The 25,198-nt window shown below is 37.7% G+C and overlaps 1 protein-coding gene and 1 long non-coding RNA gene across 2 annotated transcripts in view; both read right to left on the reverse strand.

Moving 5' to 3' along the window:
- RAP2A (RAP2A, member of RAS oncogene family) overlaps positions 1 to 25,198 on the reverse strand; it is a 31,040-nt gene that overhangs the window by 4,161 nt on the left and 1,681 nt on the right. The window lies entirely within an intron of this gene.
- On the reverse strand, positions 713 to 25,198 carry LOC121671566. Its single transcript, XR_006018543.1, has 4 exons — positions 23,716 to 25,198; positions 21,433 to 22,995; positions 20,470 to 20,500; positions 713 to 19,517 (listed from the first exon to the last, which is right to left on the reverse strand). It is a non-coding gene; the product is annotated as an uncharacterized LOC121671566 (long non-coding RNA).

A 25,198-nucleotide genomic window follows, 5' to 3' on the forward strand; every position in this document is an offset into this window, starting at 1 on the left:
ATAATCTTAAAATTTCGCATTTGAAAAAATGCATATTTCACATTCTAGCTATTTGTTGCACATCTTGTTCCCCTCAGAGCTTTAAAAGTTCTACAAAAATCTTCCTCCTCTGAATTTCCCTTCCCTCCAGGAAAACTTCCACACTACAAAAATGAGGCATATATTACTATTTTCTCTGTTTGCAATCTCCATGTGTGAGAACAGGATGGACATCAAACCCTCCCTTCAACATTTTACATCCTCCTTCTCCCTGATGGTATTTTGTATCTCCTGCTTGGGATAACGATGCAACACTCTCCCTTTCAGGCTACATTTACCTTTGGTCAATAAACACAGAACTCTCTGAATAGCAATAAATGAGACAAAACCAAAGGACCAGTAAATTAATTCCTTATTTTAGGAAATGTAATCCACTTCAAGTACTGCATACACACAGAAGTATTGCTATATAAAAACAAGTACTAGGTAATACAAAATGTGTATCTCTCTCATGCAGCATTCACATCATTATGCCACTTAAACAAGTTGAAGAGACAAATAAAAAATCAAAATTAAGTTCCAGGCAACACTATCACAGTTCTGCTTCATAATCAACTTGGACAGCACAACAGATCATATAACTATGAAGGAATTTATTACTTTGCACCTCCCTGTGAAGGGATCCTTGCCAAAATTTTTTACAAAATTGAAATGTCTGCCTTTTTTTTTTTTCCCCCCCATCCTCACATTCATACCTTTCTTCAGACATGAAACTAAGTTCCATCAGGTTTTAAATTTACATATTTGCCATAGAAAAGAAAAGAGAGACGAAAACACTGGGCCTACTTCCAAAATACTCTTACTCAGGTTTTCTCAAGAAAGCAACTAGGACTGAGAGAAAAACCAGTTATGACTTTTAGCACTTAAACCAGACCTAAGAGAAGCAAGATGGTACCTTCTTAACTTAAACCTGATTTTCTCCTTCATATTATCTTAGTAGCATTGCTTTGAGTCAAATCACTGGAGTAAGGCTGGACTGTGGACAAAAGACGCAGCTGACACCTGCAGCAGCTGAAGATGACACCATCCTTAAGCCACCTATTACACCTTCTTCATCCCTTCCACCCGTCTCCCCTTCCTGCCAAGCAAGGCAGCAGAGCAGTGCTGGTGCACCTGCCTCAGCTGGTTGAGGGAAACAGCCTGTTTCCCTGTCTGTCACCACTCTGCACTGGAAAAGGTAACCTGTGTGCTCCTGCTGGCTCTGCAGCAGGGACAGCAGGCTCCTCCAGAGTCAGAAAGGATAAAAGGCCAATAATGTCCCAAACCACATAAGCAACTCTTACATCACCAGACTAATATCAAAAATTTGTCCAACAATGACGTAAGATGTAGCTGAAATTCTAAACTTTGTTACGCCTCTTTGCTAACTAAGGGAAGCTAACTAACTTTGCTAACTAGCCCATAGTCTAGGGCTGTCATCGATAATTGTAGACAATTCCCCTCACTTTTACCATTTATCCTGCCTTCATTTACCATCTGAAGAGATACAATCCATTTCTTACTCCGTAGATACGCAGTGTTTAGCACAATGATACCCTTGGAACTCCTGCAAGAGCAAGCTGTCATTAATTAAGTACCAAAATACACACAAGCATCTTGAAATCTGTCCTCCTGAGTTTAAACACAAGACAGCATAGTCTTTAATTACATAAGATGGATGGCATTCAACAGATAAAAAGAAATATTGAATTACTGTCTTATCTTTATTGTTCAGAAGCATGTGTCCTGTTCTGTTTGCTATACAGCATTAAAAAAACCCTTCAGTGGAAATGGAATCATGTACACCTTCACTGCATTTCTTGATATCTGAGGGCCCTGAACTTCCTCTCACTCCCCACTGGCTTGCCCTCTGGTAAAATTGAGAAATTCAAAGCAGGTGCTTGAGAAATGCCCAGTGAAGAAATATATGAGCCAGAATTAAAACACAAGACCACCTCTTTCAGTTTTGTGAGATCACTCCAATTTGTTGAGAAGCACATGAGGAAACACATACACACTTGTTGCAGCTATAGTCAGTTCCACTGAAACATTCAAGTGCTTAAAAGATTTAGGAACCTTAGAAAAGCTGGGCAGCTAAGTTTCTGAGAGTCTGTATGCTATGAGTACTCAGCACCTGGAAACTGAGCAGTGGAAACACTGACGTTTCATACTGAAGAACAGAAAAAACTGATGAGCTGACAGAAAAGATGTGAAAAGCTTAATTTAATTTATTTGCACAGGGCCATCTAGCAACTATTAGGTGGAACAGATAGAAGCAAACTTCTGTATTGCTTTCCCTGTTGCATTTACCCAATTCACTAGCTACCTTCACCACCTAAAATGAGATCCTACAGTCAATAGTCTTACCTTACAATTCAGATTCATCCAATAACCAATAACTTTACAATACTGAAATGTGTAAGAAAGTGTTTCTGCAAAGCTCTCATTATGGCTTCTTATAAAAAATAAAGTTGGTCTTGCAGACTACATACCTGTACTACCTAGATTTTGAGTAGTTAAGTTTACAGAGAAAATACATTATATATATATAATACATATATATTCTGTGTGACGTATACTTTAGATTTTTATATATACTTATGCTTGTTTATAATATATACAAACAATTATGTCTTTCTACATAGAAAATTCAGTGTCTACTACCTAGAATACAGCAAATAATGGAAAAACAGTCCATGGATACCGAGCAGAAGACTGGCTCTGGTATGGGCTTATGAGCTCCAGCTCATTATCAGTCTTGCCAGACCCAAGCTGGGCAGGGGGAGTTAGACCAGACTTCTGTGTATCACATTCCCCAAGTACCAAGAGGATGATGAACTGTGTGTCTTCATTCAGAGTCCTAAGGGTCTCTGCACTGCACTTCCCAGTTTTTGAGCTCTGGTGTGGAAAATCTAGCCCTTGACTAAATCGAGCTCTACAAGCTCTGAAGTTCAAGCTAGCTCTGCACCCTTTACCCCCCAACACTGCCAGAATTTCCTGCCTCACTTAGTATCCTGGGCAAATTTTTTTATGATGAGTACGGGGGAGACCCCTGGCTCAATACTCTCCTTACTACAGCTGCTGATCTCACTGGAGGCAACTTCTGCTTGGATTTGGAGACCCCACTTGATATTCAGAGCTTTGACCAGCCAGATGTTGCACACCCATTACTGAGGTGGTGTGCAGCAGCACAGGCCCACCAAGGGAAGGGAGATTTCTCAGATGTGGGGGAATTACATGATTGTAATGAAATACGAAGGGAAGAAGAACATTTCTTCCTCATGGGCTTTTCACCCTGTTGAATTTCAGTGGCCCAAGAGAAAAACAGGTGCTTTACAAAGGAAAAAAATGAACAAACAAACAAAAAGAGCCACCTTGCAACGTCCAAGCAGCAACGCAGAACCCTTCCATACAACCACAAATATCAAACATAGGAATTCACAAATCCTACCAAAAGATTCTGGTAGGATCTAACCTACTCACAAATACTTTTAGCAGAGCAAGAGAGGCTAAAACCCCATCACCTATACTGAAGTCCTGAATCCAGGCTGCTCCTCCCATCACGGGGAGAGCAGCTCAGTCCACAGTGGGAGCTGGGCAGAAGTTCTGCCTTTTGCTGCAGTCCATCTGCCCGTGCCTGTCCCCTTAGCAATGGGAAAGTGGCACAGTTCTGCTCCTCATTTCAGGAGCAGGAAAATCCAATTTTCTCAATATAGCTGAAAAGCTTTGAGCAGCACTGATCATTTATAATGAAAAGCACAAGGGCCACCTGAAAATAAGAATTGCTGCCACTTTTGTCAGTATCAGTGCAGCACAGTATGTATTCTAGGGCAAATATCATAGCAGAGCCTGTAAGAAAAACTCTCAAATATAGCAGGGGAAGGCTTGGCTTTTCAAGACCTCTTCAGGAACAAATTTTTGCAAGACCAATTACACATGTTTGCAGAACACGTTTAAAGAACAAGGCACTTCACCCTGTTTTAATGATCTCACTATCTTTAGCTCCAATATGACAGACACTGAGCAGCAGCGACTCTTGAAGAGATAACATGACTGCAGTCATTTACAGCCCTATGAAAGGCACTGGTGCAGAGTTAAATGCCATCATATCCAGGATATCACTTCTGACAAGGTACAGTCATTGCTCCATAAAAGACAATCAGAATGTATTTCCCAGTCCTAGATAACTATTCAGTGCTAAAACCCACTGTTACCCATCTTTAATGAGCACCTGGAACCAACAGCCCACAGTAAGTCCCTCAGTTTTCCTGAAGATGGACACCACAGCCACATGTAATCAATAAATACACGGACTTCAAATGTTTTATGTAGACCAGTTATACACCACTGACCACACAGCCTTACACGTCACATGGCAATAAATAGTTTCTAAATTTTATCTTATGGCACACGCATCTGTTTAGATTACTGTGTAAACTTTGAGTAACAGCTTAAAACATTTAGAAAGCTTCAAGATGAATGGTATGAAAATAATCTTCAGAGACTTTTACCTCACAGTTTTTCCACCTCCAATCATACCCAGAAGGAGAAAAACATGGGCAGTACCTGACTTCACATCTGAATGTCTTTTAAAAGGTACTTCTCAGATTTCTGGTTAGAGCCGTCATTGGATAAAGATAAAAACAAAGACAATGTGCAGTGAAAAGATAATAAAAATGAAGACTAAAAGAGCAAGAATTAAAAAAAAACAAACGAACAAACCAAACATACACCAAGGCTAATAAACTGATTTGATTTCCTTAAAGAGTGGTAGAGATTGCCTAGTACCCCTAAACTCCGTGTGTGTGAGTTGTACTAGTCAGTACAGAAGATCTTAACAAGTCCAAACAGGTTCCTGTTTTCTAATTTCACATTCTGGAAGTGTTGTATCTTTTCCAGGATTTTTTCCTGAGCTTCATATCAGACACAAATATTTTAAACCAAATAATTCTGTGTAATAAAAGCAAATCAAGAGATTACTGTGTATTCTTAAAGACTATTTCTTATAACAAGTTTAAGTCTGTTGAAGTTTCTGGAAAGATGCATGATTACAGCTTTATATGATAAATACTGGGACCACTGAAATACAAAAGATATCTATACATGGTAAGTATTACTAATAATCAAAAGGACTCTCCAGTACTAAATTACCTTCATCACCTTCTACACATCTTTCTCTCTTTTTTTTTTTAATGCATTTCTCGCACTTTTGATAGATTTCAAAAAGGAAATTAATTTAAGGGATAAAGATATTAATGATGGAAATTACATCAAAAAGTCAGTAAACAATAATTATTCTTCATTTTAGACTTACAAAAAATTTCTGGTATGAATCCTGCCAAAATACACAGCAAAAGAATTCTGGGTCATATGAAATAAAGCACCAGAAATGACAGTTAAATCGATTAGGTTATTTACAAATTCACACTAAATGTAACTAAATACCCTTTCATAACCTAACTTGCAAACTTTGATTGCCTGCAGTAAAATCTGTCATAACTTGAACGTGCAGTTTCCTCATCTAGAGGAAGAACATATTCCAAGTGTAACTATCAAGACTTTTTCTAATCCCTTTCACATAATTACTTGGATATTTAATGCAGAATCCTCGATAGTTAAAACTCACATCAGCTATGGAGGATAAGAAAAGGCACAGAGTGTTCCCCAGACTGATTCTGAGCCTCTCAAACATCAGGATGAAAGGAAGCAATACCACAGAATTTTCAAGGAGAAAACCATCTTAACCCTTTGTTGAAGCTACCAATTCTTGAACCAAAGCAGCAGGAAATCTATCTATCTATCTATCTATCTCTGAAGCTATTACTACCTTAAGACACTCAGAGGAGATATTTCACTTTTTCCAAACCCTTATTCTTTGTATTTTGGTAGCTTTAAAAACTGTAACCATTAGGGGCTCATTGTGCAGAGTTATGTTTCCATGGACTTCTGCAAATATATACCAATGAAGATGTGTCAATACCTGTAAATGTGTCAGAGAGATACTCAAACCTAAACAAAGCCAGTTTTCTGCAAAGTTTGAGCACTTTTCCCTCTAATGGAAATTATTACAACTTCTCAGGCAAAAGCATACAGAACAGCTGTAAAACTCCCACGATTCTGATGCAAACAAGTCATTCCAGTTTACTAATTAATTGCATTTAATATTCAGTTTTGTAAGCTATATTGTGTAATGATTTAATTTCTTAAGCAACAACTCCCAACTAAAAAAATGGTCTTAAAATCATTTTTATAAATGAGTAGATGTTAAAGAATTTATTGGAAGTCCCACTGCAATTAGGTGGCTGAGTCATGAATTAGTCTGCTATAAAGAACAGTGTACGGCCTAATTGCAGGACTGGGATCTAACACTTTATTCTAGGCTTTGACACGAACTCCTTACATACCCTTTGGGAAAACACACTCTTCAGGTGGATAGATTGAGGTATATAAAGTCATGATAATTCTACTTACTCATAGGACAGCAAATTAAATAATAATTGTAAAACAGCTTGGGAGGATAATATTAGAATAATAAATACTGTGCCATATCACTTTTGAAAAGGCTTCAAAAACTCTGTTCTTGTACATGAAACTTTCTGGAAATACCCACCTCAGCTTAAATAAAATACTTTAAAGCCGGTTCAGTTCTGTGGGTGTTCTAGCTGGCTTCACTTTCCAGTTTGGTTTCAAGGTCTAGAAAAAGTCTCAACCAGTGCCAGTTTGGCTCACCATTGGTGCTGTGCTTGTAAGAAATAAGAGGAAATAGTTCCCTTCCAACCAAAAGCCCAAGAAAGAACAACCAACCACAATATACAGAAGCACTATAAATATCTGCTTCCCAACAGGTACAATAAGCACTTTTCAACCAAAGCACTTATTACACACATTATTCCTAAGCAGCTTACAGCTGAGACCTTCTAAGGGACAAGAACCACGGATGGTACAACCCAATACACACTTAAAGGCCATCTGGTAAACCTACATTCCCTTGCTGCAACAGAATGATGCACATCATCCCTGTATGAAGGACACCAAAGATCTTTACAGGTCATTTCCGATCACTTCAGCGAAAAATTCTCATCTACAGAGGATTTTCCGCATCTAAGATTTCATAGGGGAACCAGAATAACAATAAACTCCTTCCATGTTTTCAGCCTGCTTCTGCAAGTCACTGCAGATACAGCTTCCATCAGCTCTGCCTTCAGCTTTTAAGGTGAAATGTCAAGAACATCTGAAAATTCAAATGTCTTATCAACATGTCTTAAGGGTTTGCTAGTCACTAAAGTAAGTCCTGAAAAAAAAGGTCCCTGATCATTAAGATGTTAGGGAGACATTTTCTCATTAAGCTTGCAGAACTCCATGAATGTTTAAACTACATCCCATGACACTGTCTGTTCCCCTCGAAGTAAGGCTCTGGCACAGGTGAAGGAAAACAGCACTCTGACCGCTGGGGATGATAACAAGGAGCCAAAGACACAAGTAGCTTCAGTTCTCATCTACTGCCGTTTCAGATGCTCAAAAGCCTTCACAGACAAGAGGTTATTTTTCACCTTAAAAAGGACACTTCTCCCTAGTATCTATCATTAAAATTCATAGCTAACACTGAAGTCTATTATCAAGACTGGAAAGACTCTAAGGATATATAAAATCTACCTGCTTAGCAGCAGGTTTGCTGGGAGCATATCCAAACAAGATTTTAATCCTTGAGTTCCCTCTCTATGCCAATCAAAATTCTCATTTTACACAAACGAGCATCAACATCATCTTGTTGAAATCCTAAAATGCTTGCCACACTTAGCAACTCAGAAACACTGGAATTTTCGAATGGGAATTTTCTGTTCCTTGGTATAGCTTAATAAAAAAAAGAAGCAATAACCACAAGTAAATACAACGCAAATGTTTTACCTGACTTTTTCCATTGTGACTAATTTTCTTGTTTCTACAGATTTGTCCTACAAATCTGAGATTCCCACAGCCTCACCAATTTCATCTAGCTCCTGTCTCTCTACTCAGTTCACACTGAAAGAAGTCTACTTGTCAAGATACTAACAGATTATGAGGCATGTTATGGTTCCTTAAATACAAAAAAGTTCTTGCTCAAAAAATTTCCAGACATTAAAGCTGATCATCTAATTTTTTTTAATTTACTGCTACTAGCTGTAGGAATGGCTCAACATTTTGAAAATTAGGCCTCACATTTCAATATTTAAGCTTTGCATCCATAATTGAAAATTATTCTTAATAACCACATTAGTTTTCTTACCTTGAGTATTTTTAAGCCATATCCATGCTAATATACTAACGTTTATTCCAATACAATGAGCATGACTGGATATGTCAAGGCTTTCAGTACCTACCAAATGTGCAACATATAGAAGATTCTAAAATTAAAGAGACTACCACCTATCTTTTTTTTATATTCTGAAGTCTCAAAAAAACCCCATTGCTTCTAAATGACCAATTTTTTTCAGACATGGCCACTTATAATTGAACTTTATCCACTGATATCTTACAGCAAAGACATGAAGCATCAAGCAAGAGGAATGCTGACACATGATTTAAGAGATGTGGGTTCAGTTTCACACCCTGTTACAGACCTCCGGTGCAATTTCTAGCAAGTCTCATGAACTCTGTACCTCTGCTCTCCATCTGAAGAAAAGAGTTGTCAGCTTTAATCTCTATTACCTATGGCACATAAACACTTCTGAGGCCTTCCATCCTTAGTGATGGAGGCAATCTGAACATCTTGAAGGATGCAGTAGCAGTTTTGCCTGCTCTTCAAGCGAAAAAGCACCCTGCATCCCAGCTATTCTCAGCAGTAGGTTATGTAACACCACAACATTTTGGGATTTCTTTACAATTATTTAGAACGTTAGGGCAGATTCCGTGACAACATCAAATCTGTCAGCAGAAAGAATAAAGCTAGTGGATTAGGTGTGTCTTGAAGCAAGAACACCAGCTTTCGGGACAAAGTCAAGGCTGTTACCTCGCTTCAACACCACCGGCCTGAGCAGAAACTGCAAAGGCCCACAATATCTTAAAACATATGCTGACATTGAGGGATTTCTCCTCCTCCTTGCACCTCTGTACAAAACTCTACAAGGTCATAAAGCCTGCCTATTCTGATGATGTGGGACTGAAACAGGTCCCTTTGCAAAGGCAATAAAAAATGCAGATACCTATTAAAAGCAATGCGAGCCTCTTGCACATCATACAATCTATGGATTATAATTGTTTTATAGCTTAAAGTTATTACATTGCTGTGTTCAAAAGAACTCAACAGTGACCCTAAAATGCATTACCAGTTACCCATCAATACATGCTTTGTCACCAGAAATTTGTCAGAAGCATATCTTGATATGCAAATGTTTATCTAAGCCACTGTAATATTTTAAAATATACTGTACAACTTCCTGTACAAGCAAGCACTGACAAAGGTGAGGGAGGAAGAAGAAAGTGACTAAACAGATTTGTACCAACTCAGATAGATCAAAGTTTACGCCTGTAGCTGGCCTAAAGAAAAATCCTTGCAATAAAATACTCTTAATAATCCTTTTGGAAAAGCTGAGACAGCATCCAGACTTTGCATAAAGCACAGAGTCTGTAAAGTAATTTATGAGTACAGTGGTAGGTCTAGTTTCTTATAGAGTATCAATGCTGCTGTCTAAAGCTCTAGTTCTTCCTTCTGCCTACAACTTTTCCACTCACCGTTCTCCAGTCCACAATTAGGATTAAGCATGTGCCCGTTTCCTCCATAACTACAGCAGTGACAGTGTGTCTTTCCCACCAACAATTCTGACAGAACTTAATCATTATTTAGATTTCTCATTTGTTCCAGATGTTGATCTGGGCAGGAAGGGACCTTGGGAAGTCTCCAGTCCAACCCCCTGCTCAGAGCAAGGTTAGCCAGGAAATCTGAACCAGCTTGCTCAGGGCCATGCACAGCTCAGTCTTGAACACTTCCAAGGACAGGCCTTGCACAATCTCTTTGGGAATTTGTCCTAATAATGTTTAATTTAGTTTAACTTCGCTGCAGAATTCAAAACTTACTGACAGGTAATGGAGGAAGATGAGACACACAGACAACTGAGTTGCATAAGGCTTTCTTACATGGAAAATGGGCTGAGAAACAAATGACAAAGTTATATAAATACTTATAGCTATTAATTTATGTAGAGGAAGTGATAATCATACTTACAGGTCTCAAGATAGACATATATCTTAGAATTCTGAAAGCAAAATGAACTAACCAGATTTTGCAGAATTACCTAAAGCTCAAGCATAAGTTAATGACAACTTCAAACACTTTATCCTTGTTTATTTAAACTATAAAAAGCAAAACTTTTTAGTGGATACATAAAGTAAAAATAGCAAAAATAGTCAAATGCATATGCATTTTAAAAGGGCCAGAAGACTATAGTCCTCTAAGTATTAGTTCACTCTTCAAAGCCAACACACTCTTATATTACTTTAACCAAATTATAATCACTGATAAAAATTCCACTGCAAAACTTGTTTAAACTATGCTAATAGGATTTTCTCTAGCTCATTAAAATTACACTTTTACAGTCTTCAAGAATAGGCCTAACAATTAATTCAAAACCTTCTTAGTAGCATCACTTGCTTCCAAAGGATTAGAGTCCAGGAATGACTGTGTTGTCCTGTCCAGTCAGAAACCCAGGGAACGAAACAGTTGTTCTTCCATGCTGAGGTAAGATACTTTTACTCCAAAAAAATCTGTGCTCCTGACTTTCAGCACTACCCACGTATGGCCTCTGAAAACAAATGCAAGCCTAGGTCACAGAATTCACCTCTGATAATCTGACTGCCATGATCTAGTATGCAGAATCGAGCATTACATACTGATACAAACTGCAGTTCCACAGAGGCTTTTATTTACTTGCTTTTTAAAGAATTTGACCTTTTGCAATGAACCTAGCTGCACGTCACTAAAACTTAAGAAAAAGTAAAACAAAAATAATAGGGCTAATTGGCAAACAACCTGGCCTGAATTTCTGCTCTCTCATCAGTCTCCATGTAGAAGCTAAGGCAGGTAGATACCAGAGTTTTTATGATACTGCATAGCCTGAAAAGACTTTGTGCGTCTAGTTCAAAGAATAGACTTTCGTTGCCCTAGAAACTAAAGAAGAACACAGCTTAATGTCCTTCAAGCTAATAAAAACATCCTACAGTGCATATAAAAAAACTTTGCAAAAATGCCCTGTTGAGACAGATATTCCTTGCAATGGTATAATTAGGGTACAACTCTGGATATTTTTCAGAAGATGGACTATTTTACAGAAACTCTAAGCAAGTGACCATCACGCTGATACAGTGAACCAATTCAGGACAAAACAGGATAAATGCTATCATTTTCTCTTTTACTGCAGAAGTAGGATTCTGATTTAATATCCTTTTGACCATAGTCAGACCCTCCTCTACCAACAAAGAACAAATCCAAGGCCTTGACTAGTATCATGAGCAGATGCTCTGAAAGCCTCTTCACTCCTGCCAAGTTTCTACCAGAACATTTGGTTTTCAACTTGGTAAGAAAAAGCATTCTGCCATGACTTTAGAAAGTCAGTGGCCCTTATCTTACAGAACGATTTATCTAATTAGCATATGCCTGATATAAATAATTGCAATGTTAGAATAAACAGAACACTAAGATGGTTTTATTCTCCACAGGTTTAAGAAGTCACCTCCATCTTCAACAACTCAATTTCTAACTCCATAAATTTTATTCAAAAAGTGTCTATCATGTTGCTAAGTGAAACTGTTTCCATATCTAAAGGTGAACAGACCAAAATAAGCTTCAGAATTGTCAGGATTTTTTGATTGTTTGTTACTTGTTTGTTCTTATTAAAATAAATTTTGGTTCATCTTCAAATACAAAATACTGCCTCCCAGCATACTACCTCTATGTGGTATTAGAGAACAATTTACTGATAACCTCCTTTCTATCTTGAGCATAAACTTCAGAAATAATTTTCTTAGGAGATTTTTTCACTCTTTCTACCATAAGACAGGTACCAATTAAAGAAAAACAACAGACTACTTCATTCTGAATCAGTGTTGCGAATATAATCCATTCTAATATCCCAAAATTTCTTAGTAAGAACTTGTTTATAAGATGACATGAAATACAGGGTATCTAGTAAAACAGTGAAATCTAAACATTTTACTTTTCCTCACATACATACATGTGTGTACGTACAATCTCAAATCTAATATTTGATTAACTATCAAAATGAAGCCAGCTATAACGAGGAGCTCAGATATACTCATCATCTCAGATGTCGAGCTATTTATATTTTAACTACTGTATAAATGTTAATTTCCTTGGGTCTAGTCTAGGCTATAAAAAGCTCCTTTTTCCCAGAAGAGTTTTACTAACCTGCCTGACAGCCATTTTATTGTCCACGAAAGACACTCTGTGGCAGCCAGTCAACCCTGCAGACTGTTTTATCTTGTACCTGTTAACCCTATCAGCAAGGTTGGCCCCTGGGACTCCTCTACCACCACCAGACCGCTGCATCTCTGGGGGTTTGGGCACCTGGCTGCGTTGGCTGTGCCAAAGCTGTGTCAGCAGCCCAGGGTCAGAGCCCAAGGCTCTGGCTGTCAGCATCCCCGGGGCACCGGAGCAGCTCCACGCTGGCGTTTTGCCAGTGGCTGTGTGCCGGCTGATGGCTGGTGTCACCCAGTGAGATGGCTCCTCAGCCCAGCTCACAGGGACGACAGGCCCTGCTTGCTGACAGAGAAAGCAACCCATGCATGAGTGTGTGAGAGAGGCAAACAGAACAAAAAAAGAGTCTATGTTTCTTACTGACATAATTTTTTTTTCAGAGGAAGAAAACACAAACAAGCCAGGCTAATCCAAGAAACTTCTTTAAAATGCTGCAAATTCCCACATGGATACTAATTTTAATATTGCTCAAATTAGGTATGAGACAAACAATGTGGCTTTACATTGGTTTAAACAAACTTGTTTAGAAGTAATTTGGTGAAAAAATTTTCACATGTAGACAAAGCCTATTTTAAATTATTTTAAATAGAAGATGACTGCAGATCCTGATAGAATCCATTTCTTTTCCTTTTATCCTGAGTCCTGACCCCAGATGGCTAAAAAACTGAAAAACCCTTGTGTACATATGTGCGTAATTTGTGTATATACACATACATTTTAACTGTCTCTCTTTCTGTGCAAACTTAATTTTTAAAAAACATGTACTTTATTTTACTCGAAGAAAGAAAGTATTACCCCAATGTTTACATGTCTATTTGTCACATTTTAGGTACAGAAAGGATGATAATTTGTATACTTAACCCTCAAAAGTAACAGTATAAAATATTTGAAAAATACCGAAATATGTGAAAAAGTCAGTTTTCTTTTAAGAAAGAGATTATGTTTAAAGGTACTGTACACACCCCCCCGTGTCCATTACACCTTCTTCATGGAATCACTAATTGGTAACTAGAATTTCCTGAAAATAGTTCACTAATTATTTTTTCCACATTAAGTTGTCCTATTCAGAAAGGCCATTCCAATTAATCTGAAGGTGTGTGTGGAGGTGTGAAGCCCAGACTGTTCCCAGTCCTTTTAATCTAACCGCATTTCTTGCTGACAGACAGAAAGTCTTTCAAAGCAAGCATTTTGATCATCTCCTGGAGAAGAATGTAGACTTCAATTACCAGTCTAATTATCCCAGCTAGGAAGGCAATACAATTGCTTAATTTTAGAGTAATGATGGACATTCAAGGTGTGCCTTCTAGGCTTTCATCCAAGGCTGAGTTTACCATTGTCCATCTCTGACACATGAAACTACCACAATGGCAGTCACTTTTTCTAACTAAAAACCATCTGGAGGAGAACTCAACATTCACCAAGTTATGTGATTTCACACCTTTAGGTTATTTGTTTTCTTTCTTGAATATACTCATCTCATTTAAAAACAAGGATGCTTTTCTCCTTTTTTTTGTGTATTTTTTACCAAATATAGTTAGTGAGAAAAAAATAGAGAAGGCAATATCCTGCAATAAATTGCAGCAATTACATTGAATGACCAAGTTCTTGAGAAGCCACGGAAAGAAAACCTTTTCTTTTTCCAAAAATCATACTTCTTTCCTCTGTAAAGTCTACAATGCAGCAATTCTTTCCAGAGGTGAAAACTTTGTAAACACGGGGTTGTTTCTTTTTCCTCAATGTGTCCCTATCAAGCCTAGGGACACATTAGTAAACCCTGCAATACATAGCACCTTCCTTCCCTCTTCCTTCATTCCAGAGCAATTCGGACCTTTTAAGTTCAAATACTCATGGTAGCTTTCTATGTATTTTGTTTTACTCTTCATAACAGAGTTACACTGTAAACTTCGGTCGGTAAAACCTGAATTGCACGGATTTTTTCAAAGAGATACTAAAGTACCTAAGACAAAGCAGTCCGGATAAACCACCTTTCCATCATCAAGCTATCATGATGTTTATCTTCAGCTTCTTGTGATATAATTTTTAGAGATAATGGCCCTTTGAATATGTCTGCTACAGTTTAGTCTTGTGACTAAGGGTTCATCTTGCCCGTCACTTCCTTCCCTTGAGAAAGGGCCCTGCTTTCAGTTAAAGTTCACATGTCCTGTCTACAAACCATCACTGCAGCCCAGTAGTTGAGCTCCTGGCAATTACAGGTGTAACCAACACTGTAAATCAAAAAGATGAAAAGAATAGTAGCTCCAATCCACCAGAAGGCTGTCCAAGGACTGCATTTGCTCATCATAGTTCCTGAAAAATCACCTTTGCAGAGATGAGGAGTCCAGGAATCCTCCAATTACACGGTAAGTGCAGAATCTGGGACAAAAGGCCTGGTGGCAGCAGGACCACTCCCACAATGTAAAAACTGGTACTCAGAGTGATAATAGGAACAACATTTCTTGCCAACAGTTGTTAACAGACTCAACTGATGGGTAGCAAGCATCTGACTTTGGTTGCTATGAAATCTGGCTACAGAGAGCATTAGAAATAAAAGAGTTACAAGAAGTTTGACTAAGAACTGCTAGATACTAAACAGGCTCATCAGAAATTTGCAGCAACGACATAATAAGACAGTGATACTTTGGTAAGAAGCAGAGGTTATAAAATCCCAGATGGAACAAGTACATTGTGTATGGTGCCAGACTAAAGGCAAGACTATTAGATATCCATTCATACAGTCCAGGCAAAATTATGAGCTGATCCATTATGTTATCTTCTAAGGCAGCAGAGAACTCTTCACCCCTACGCCCATCTAAACATAGCCACACATGCACCACATCAGTAGGCAGCTGACTTCTCCACAGTTTGAATGAATTTTGGGAATATTTGGATTGAATGAACTTCTGGAATTTGCCATCATGCCTAAATTTTCTGGAACATCGAGGACCAAGGAGCACAAAGCTATTGATTCTCTCACACGGCCATCCTATACCAACTACTGGAGAAACAGATGGCATGAAAATAGATTGCTGAGCATCTGCAGCTTCTAATGTTAAGTGAGGCTGCAGACAAACAAACTAAGGGATAGACAGAAGAGATGCCTATGAAGGCAAACTAATCACATATCTTCCCATTTGATACTTAACATTAAACTCTATGGACTCTTGACAAGTGATCCTGATACCATCTTCTTCTCCAGTTTCTTTCTAGGAAAGAGTCTATCATCCCTCAGACAACTATTTATGTAAGGATAGACACCTAAGCAGATTCTACTCCAAATAAAATGTTACAATCAGCTATATAATATAACCTATGCATAGAACTCCTTTTAGAGAAGGAAGACATCTGAAGTACAAGACTTGTTAAGCTTATGCTGTGGATGATTTGATCATCAAGTCTGTGGCCTACTCCTTATTCTACACTAAAAAAGTCATACAAAGGCATTTAGAAACTCACTGCTCAAAACATACAGAATGAAACTGATGTGAAAAAGGAGAAGGTAGAGAGATGAACTCATTCTGATGGCAAATATTTCTGAGTCTGAAAGCAAAACTGAGGGAGGCAAATATACTGGGACTCCAGAAGCATTTAGAGACCCATGACTAAGAGACTGCTCCAGAAAATTTCTCCCTACCACTTAATTTCTTGAAAAGCTTCACCCACCCAAAGATTTTATGAAAACAAGGTATCTGTCGGAAGGCCTACAGCTGTGCAAGCCCATCTAAGCCATATACTGGAACCAAACCAGGGTCATACACCTAACCTCTCTGCAGATTTATGGAGGAGGCATGCAAGCAGCCAAGTCCCTGGAGAAGCCTAATTCACTCAACATCGCTTACTGAGTCTACTAACACAACAATAGTAAGGTATTCAACAAATCTGCAAGAGACATCACTTCCACAGAAAGCCCTGGGAATAAAAGTAAGTGGTGTCAATGCCGTTTCTCACATTTAACATAGTACAGCGGTTACAACCCTGATCAATGGGGTGACAGACCTGCACCATACACCTCCTTTAGTCACAGGAGTTTCACATCTGCTTTTCCCAGAAGGCTGTTCTAACCACTAAACTGCAAGAGAGGTTTAGAAAATACTCTTCAATCTTTTTGTTGAAGATGTACCACTATGAAGATAAGCACAAACACATTAAGGCAGATTCACAAATCCCAAGGAAACAACACAAAAAGAACAGATGTACAAGATAAAGAAAAGTACCAGGACTGAAATCCAGTGATTTCTCAGGACTGCTTATTCTCTTTAGATTAGGAAGCCACTGCAAAAATGCAAAATTGATACCCCATATAGTTAATGATGACCAGAAGACTCCCCTGGTCCGGGTGATCATAGTCTTTCAAGAAAGGTCAGCTGTTGCATCATGTTAACATACTGACTTCCATTTCTCTCCCATTCTATGTGTTTTGACCCATGTCCAAGCCTGTTTCTCATGAGAAAAGATTCTGCATACATGACTTGATAGTTTGAGTGGTTTGTTGCAACAGTACTACACACCTTGGAGCAAAGCAGATTCCTAAAGTAATGACCTAAAATAGCTTAGTGGTTTTTTTTTCTGTAAGGCCCAGTTCTCATTTATTTCTAAACAAAACGCAAAAAAAGAGAAGGTTGGCATTGGGGAAAAACGTATTTTAAAAAGGCATCTGTTCCAGAGCACTGCATGTTCAGAAGATTGATGCCAGGATTGCCTGCCTGCATCCTGCACATTTGGTACAGTAACAAAACCAATCTTTTCTACCTTCAAAGCCTCAATGCATCCTGAGGAGCTCATCTGTTAAAGAATCCAAGCAGATCAAACAGATTTAAGTGGTACCACACTGACAACCCCCCACTCCCCTCCCCCCAAACCTAACACCACACCCAAACGGAAGAAAGCAATGGGAGAATTCATTCCGCATTATCACTTGGACTTTGACAGTGGACTGCAGCAGCCTTAACCCAGCAGAAGGTTGACTCATTCTTCTCTCTTCCAGGCACTGAAGGGAGTAACCTGCATGTCAGCTACCAAGAATCTAACTGCATCTGAGACTAACAGAGCAGATGCCTTCCTTAAGCAGTGAGATGGAAGGCCTGGCTTCAACTGGAGAATGAAAAACACTCACACTAGTTAGATTTTTTGCTTTGTGGGGGTAGAGGGGTATGAAAGGCATCTGATAAAATCCTCCAGAAGAAATAGTCCAACATGATCCTCTTCTGCCCTCCAAATTATGGAAAAAAAATCCAAAACCAAAAAACAAAACCAAAAAACCTGAACTCCTAAAGCTAAGAAAACCCCCACAACTAAACCACAAAACACCACTGTGTGACTGGTCTTCAGTAGAATTATTTCAGCAGAAGAGGGGCAAATTCTGAACCTGGAGATTTAAGACTGCTACTAGGAAAACCTATTAATACATCAAGCTCTTTTGGCAGTAGAAAGTAATCCACAGACTGAAAACATACATTCCTAAAAACATGTATTTACAAGAAGCAGTATACAGATTACGACTGGTGTCACAGTTCAAAAATATACACTTGTTCAGCATTCTGCATCATTAAATACAGAGGTGGGTGAAAAAAACCCCCACCAGATTCTTTTCCCCACTCATTTATAAATTCTGGGGAAAATGGTATAAACCCCAGACATTTTGTATTCACTGTTTAGTTCTAACAAAACCAAGGAGTTTCTGAAACTTATAAATGAAATTAAAAACATGGTAAAGACATTTCAAAAGAAAAGGAATTCTTGAGGAGAGAATTTATGCATTTCTAGATAGGTCTTATACAGTTCACAGCTTTTACATAAGACAAATTATTTTATTATTCCAATTATTTTATAAAATGTTTCAAGTAAGATTTCGTACAGCAGTTAAAAAGATGTTATAGCAGTGCTGGAAACTGCAACCAGATCTAATCAGATAAAGTAGGTTGATCAGTCCTGGCTTATACCCTTTACTGTAAAATTAGGAGTATTAGTACTGTATTAGGAGTAAGAGGGCAAACAATTCAAACATTCTGCTACGAAAACTTGCTAAGAATTCAGCAAACATGAATATAGGCTAGGGGTGACCTATTTGGCTATTTCTTGAAAGCATCCTTTCTTGCGATTAATCAGAAATCCAGGACCAAAGCTCTTCTTCACAACATTCAGAGCACTTAAGTTCAGTGCCTTATCCAATTTATTTCCAGTTAAAATTAAATTGTAGTTGAGTTGAAACTCACGTGGGAATCTCAAACACTATTAATCTTTTAGTTAAGGCTACCTGTTAACCAGAACAATAATGGGAAGTCTCCAAACTTACTTTCTATAAAGTAAGAACTGTACTTTATTTTACCACAGACCACTACCCTACACTATTACATCCTAATATTTCAAAAACGCTTTAATGTCTTCCTCATTACCCTGACTTTTGCAGAAGATAGTATTTTTAATGTTTTTAAAGCTCTACCTACAAGACAAAAGGGATATTTGAAAACAAGCTAATCAACTCTAAAAACACTCCTTTTTTTTGTCCTTCACCTGATCTTTCACCTAGTCTAGGGCTAATCAAGACAAGAATTAAAATATTGTCACCATTGCATTTTTGAAGAGTACAGCACCCAACTAACTGACCGAGTCCCATGACATTAATGTTGAGAAAGGATAACGTGCTCATAACACACCTTTAATTCTCTTGTCTAGACTAGGATTTAAGACAACACAGCTGCCAAAATGCATCCAACCCATTGACAAAGAAAGTGTTCAAGTTGCACTCATCACTGTAAACTGTACCTAGACTATAGTGTTTGCCTTAGTGTAGCAAAAACTGAATACTAGTCCTGTATTGGAAACCTCTGGAAAACAAAACCAGAACAGAACAAAACAAACCCAAACCCAAAAAAAAGAGCAGAAGCAAGCTAATGAATAAGAGAGCCCATAGAAGCAGATTGCTACAGTTCTTGTTACCTTAAAATCTTTATACAAGTCACTACGTGCCAGGATAATTTAGCACTGCAGTCCCAATTGCTTCCCTATTCTCTCTCAAAATGTTATCATCACATACCACCTACACAATTTACAAGGAGGAAAAAAAATTGTTTGAGCAACACTTGCAATGCTCCAGAAATTAAATAACCAGTAACCCCAGGTTTTTTCTTAGGTACAAGAAATAAAAATCTGACATTCAATTAGTAAGAAGAAAACTAGAAAAGAAATTTAATGGAAGGATTTAATGATTTTTTTTGAGAGATCTATCCACTCAGACATTTCACATTTTCATCTAAAAACTTTCAGTAGCCAAAGAATGCCTATTTTTGAAATTTCAGTCTAAAAAGCATGCCTGATAACATAAGAGCTTTAACTAAACATAATGTTACCCAGAATGTTTCATGTTTGACCAAAGAACAAGACTTGTTTCTATCCACACACTATCCAACTGAAGAATTATTTTGAAAGAAAATATTAAAGTTACTGCCAACTGTGCTGGCTATAAAAAACAGTATTTAAAGAATTACTGTCCTCTCAGCAAAACAGAAATTCAAAGGCAAAAATTTCAAAAGAAATTCTAACGAGCAATGACTTTTTAAAATAAAATTTTCCAAATATTCACAATTCTGTGTCGAAACAGCCTAATGAAGAGTAAGATAGAAAACATTCAACCCCAAGCATTAATGCTATATTACTGAACTAAGTTATGAAAGCAATTAAAGTCACTGTTATATTTGGTCTTTAACACATTAAATAGCATTTTTACAACACAGACACAATCAAGCAATATTGCACAACCAAAAACAAATTTAAGAAGTCTTGCCACATACTGTTCTACTATTTGACACTTGCAGCTATCCAAAAATTATCCACACATCTCTACAACAACATAAGCTACAGCAGCAATTAAGACCCAAACCCAGAAGATGATGCTAAGGGATACAGGCATCTAAAAAAAAAAAAAAAAAAAGCACCATACTCTAGACTAGCACAATCTAAACTAAACACGCATACAAAAGGAGCTTGCCTACCTGGCTTTTTCAATAAAACTCCAAAGAACACCTAAAAAGCAGGAGGGGATAAAAATATTTATATTCAGTGTTTGCATATGAAAACTATCATGTCAGTTTACCTCACAGAGAAAAAACAAGTAAGACTTGGGAAGGAATACCTATTGTATATCTGGACTGAGCTGTGGGGGTGGTAGGGAGCAGGGAAACAGCCAAAAAAACCCCCAACACATTGGAACATTCTGGTTATAAGCATTGTCTCCAGCTTTCACATTTTCCACTCAAAGAAATTCAAAGTAATATGAGTATATCAGATTATCAAGAATGTGAGAGTGGGAGAGTGTAGGGGGGAAGAGTCAAGAGAAATCTGCAAGTATGTAATTAAATTCAAAAGTTACTACAGGAAAACATTAAAGGTTATATGTTCTGAAGATGCATGAGCACCTTGAAATATCTGAGTTTAAGCCAAACAACTTTAAAATAATCTTCTATAGCTTAAGATTGCACACTGACAGAGACATTTTTTAGAGGATTGTCTGTGTATGACTTGTAGGGACCTATAATTAGTTCATTAATTTCAAATTAAAACGAAGGTAGATTCACACACACACACACACACACACAAAATTCAACTCTATAAAATGCTTCTTTTGGTCTCTAAAGTTACTTTAAAAACATGAGAGCACAAATCTGAGTTTTACTCTATTACAGACACTTTCCATAGGACAGTCTATGTATCAGTTCCCCAATAAAACACAAGAGATGGCCAGACAGCTGAAGGTTCTGATATTATATACAGAGAATTAGGTATGACTGACTACTTGTGTCTACCACTCCTTTATATCTCTACAGATGTTAAAGTATTTGCATTTTGTTCTTATAAATTGATGAGGTTGCCCCCTGATAAACAGCTATCCACAGGTGTCCCTTAACCAAGAAAAAAAGAAAAGAAAAAGGGAGACCAGTAGAGTTCTTCTATTGTACCTAAACATGCAGAAATGTTTGTTGAGATTCAGAGTCTGTTAATCTGTTCTTCCAATGAAGTCCTAAATTCCACCTGATGAGTGCACAAGAATGGCTAGCAGCTTTTTACCTTACTCTGCCTTTTTTTACCTAAAAATGAGAACTCAAAACAATCCACTACATTAAGATTATTGCAAGAAAAAGAACTCTTGCTAAAAAAGACATAAGGATTTCAGTCTGTGCTTATTTCTGCCATCTCTACACAGCTAGCACCTATGAAAATCCCTAGATATTTGTCAAGCTTTGCATACAGTACACGTCAGAAGAAACAGGATTTTCCATATTTCACTTCTACTAAACACTTCAGTGTTTCTTCCTGAAAGGCTGAAGCCGTGTTTTTCATTGAAGGTGTTACACCAGTGTTCATGAAGAATTCTCTAATTACCTTTCAAAAGTAGAAAAAATACTTTCTTAAAATAAGAATGCAACATACATGGAATTTCAGACAACTGAAAAATTCAACCTTGTTTAAAGAGTAAATAAAACCCATACTTTGATTTCATAGTACTTGGAAAGCAATATTTTCAACTAGACTTTTGAGCAATTTGTAATTTCAAATATAGTTTTCCAGACCTAATAACCATTAAGTCGCTAAATACATCAATTATTATTGACTGAAGATGCTGATTTCACAATTAATAAATTTCAATAATTACATCTCTTGTATGTTTTAAATTACTACACAGAATCCCTAGACTGGGAGGCAGATTTTCATCCTGATCATAAACCACAGCCACAAAGAACATTCTCAACTCAAAGACATATTTCCGTGATATTTCATAGAAATATATAATTTAGTCTGCATTTTCAGCCAATCTAAATAAAATAAATTTTCTGGTCTTTTTCTTCCAGAGAAAAAGCATTATATTAATGAAAAAGTGTTTTTTTCACTACTTGGAATAAAATAGCACTTTTGAAAAATACTTTAAGTAGGCTCTTTTAGTCTCTAAAACATGAACACAACACTCCTGTACTTAAAGTATAGGTCAGACATCAAGAGAAATTACTGCAAGTGAAGAACTCTGGATTAACTCTGAGTTTGTTCTTATTTCTAGGCTCTAGTTTTCTGCTTGAATAGAAATAATGATACTTTCCTATTTCATGGGGTCCAACTGAAAAAAAACCCTATAAAAATGCCTGTAGTACAGATTGAGAAATTAAATTACTGAAGGGCTAAGCAAGCACCTAGAACTGATATCCAGTGAGTTTTAAACATACCTTCATAATAGAAAAACACTGGCAGTCATATTAAAAATTAAAATTCAGTATTTGACAAATACCAGCAGATTCTCTTTAGAGAGCTGTCTAATCACACAACAAATAAACACAAAAACGTTAGAAGTCACCCAACTCCTTTTTCCACAAAAATAAAATTTACACTACTTAATCTGCATACTCACTAATTACTTCTACACCTCGACATCCAGCTGGGGGGGTACCACTTCCAATCTGTTCTTTTGACTGCTTCTCTTCTGCCTTCAGTGCAGACCTTCGCTGGCATGGGCCCACTCATCCAATTTAGCCCTGCTCTCACAAATAAAAGGTTTCTCCAGAAAACAGCTCATTCTGAAACTATGGTGAGTTCTGTCTGCAGCATAAACAAGAAAGTTATTTGCTGCCAAGCCTGTAAATCCAAGTAAGAAGGCCCCAGAGCTGCAGCACCTACCAATGCACAGGTAACATCCTTTGTGTATGACCTCACCAGGAGGCAGTAAAGCAGCAGTTGATTCTCTTTATCCTTCTTGAAGACAGCAAGTAAGCAGTCTTCAAAGCTACCTTATGTACACTCCATCTTCCCAACAGTACAAACCCTCAGCGTATGCAAGAATCAAGAAACAAGGCTTAATGGATATACTTGGCACAAGCAAGGTCCAGAAACTAGTACTAGGTGCCCAAACAGGGGTTGGATCAAAGCATTTCAGATGAAGCATGTGGAGAAAGAAGAATGGCAGCTGTGATTTTGTACCACCATGATCCTTCATCTAATTCTGGCAGCACTCTGTGCTGCAGACAACTCCAGCCCAGAGTACAGCGAGCATTTCTGAAAGCTTTTCCTCCTCCTCCTCTGTCTAGGCAGAGCTGCTGGGGGTGCACCTATCCACTCAGAACTGGCAGGCTCCCTTCTGGAGGTAAAGCACCTGGACTCTCTCTTAGAAAGATCTAAACAATTTTTTTTTTTTTTAACTTTGAAAAGAGGAGTACTGTTTACATTTACAACATTTCCCAGGAAAGAATTTTAATTACCTGTTTAAAAGCCGTGGAGACGTCCCCCATTCTTGACAAAGCTGTGCACCACGACTGAAAGGGATGCAAGGCCTACACACACTCGTCAAGGAAGCTAAACTTCATCGTTTTGCCATTAGGGGAGTTCTCTGCAAGCTGGCAGAGCTGGATTTAAGACTAAGCCTATTTATGCACTAATATTAAATAGCCATTTAATGAGAACAGAAACTAGAATGGCAAGAGTGATCGCAATCTCTTCTTAACCACTAAGCTTCAGAGTAAAGTGAGGGTCCACTTGTTTCCTCTCCTTCATTCATGAATATGTCATTCATTCCTCTAAGGTCACTCAGCTTCATCAGGTGGTGCGAAAGAGTCGCTCAGCTTCACTGGCCTGGTATGTGGTGCTTAGATCAGGGAAGCAGAAGACTCAAGTGTGCATCTCTTAACCCAAAGAGGGAATTTCAACTGGCTTTTCTGCTTCTTGGGAGAGTAATTAAAACTACTCTCTAATTATGGTATAACACAGGGATTCATTAATCCAAAAATAAAATAAAATAGCAAGGACAATATGTAAAATGCAGAGATAACTACCAGTTAGAGACTCGGCCAATAGGTTTTCAGGTGCAACTAAAGTTCAGGGGTTTTTATAACATGGTTTTGTATCAATATAAACATGGTGTTGTCATTTTCAGGTACATGTTATCCAAAACCCCTGAGTAAATAGTACTATGATTAATCGACTTGCCTTTCTGCAACTGTAAATTATAATTGAGAAGTCCTTGTACAGATGCATATTGTATCTGTAAATATGCATTTTTCAGGTTCAACTGGTAAAAAGGATGCAAGCTTAAGTCTACAGCACATTAGGTCTTACACTGCCTGTGAACTTAAGTTCCAAAACATAACACCCCCACCACAACCCACAAACATAAGATCAGGGAAGTTAACAAATAAAAATCTGGTACCCTTGCTGAAGCTACATCCTTTTAATGCACCATATTCCTTTCAACTCAATTAAAAATATCTGGGCTTATTAAAATTTTCAGGATTTCAGCTGCATTTAGATTACTTTGCATAAATGTATGCACAAACTATCTGACCAAAAGCCCAAAGCTGAAGTCTTGCAGTAAAAGAGCTGGCAGATGAAAAGTAAGAGCAGCATTTAGACCCACTCTCAGCAATGCTGAGTCAATGTAACTATGGAAGTACAACTTGCTTTCTATTCTGCTTCACCTATCTACAGCTCGTCAGCTGGCGTTTGAATGCAGATGCTCCAGCGCAAGGTACAAAGCAAGCTGCAAAAGCCACAGATATAAATTCAGAGGCTAAATTAATTTATAGTGATGATTAAATACGAGAAAACCAAAAGCATTTATTAATGAATAAAGTCTACCCAAATTACTTAAAGAAAAAAATGTTTTTCTGTAAGGTATGTGTGAATGATAAGGATGGAAGGATACCGAAAATGCGTTTTTCATAATAAGTTCAAAATAACTCCATTACA

This window comes from Corvus kubaryi, unplaced genomic scaffold (assembly GCF_017639235.1).
Source record: "Corvus kubaryi isolate FWS band 111438036 unplaced genomic scaffold, C.kubaryi_AGA036_p1.0 133, whole genome shotgun sequence".
NCBI lineage: Eukaryota > Metazoa > Chordata > Aves > Passeriformes > Corvidae > Corvus > Corvus kubaryi.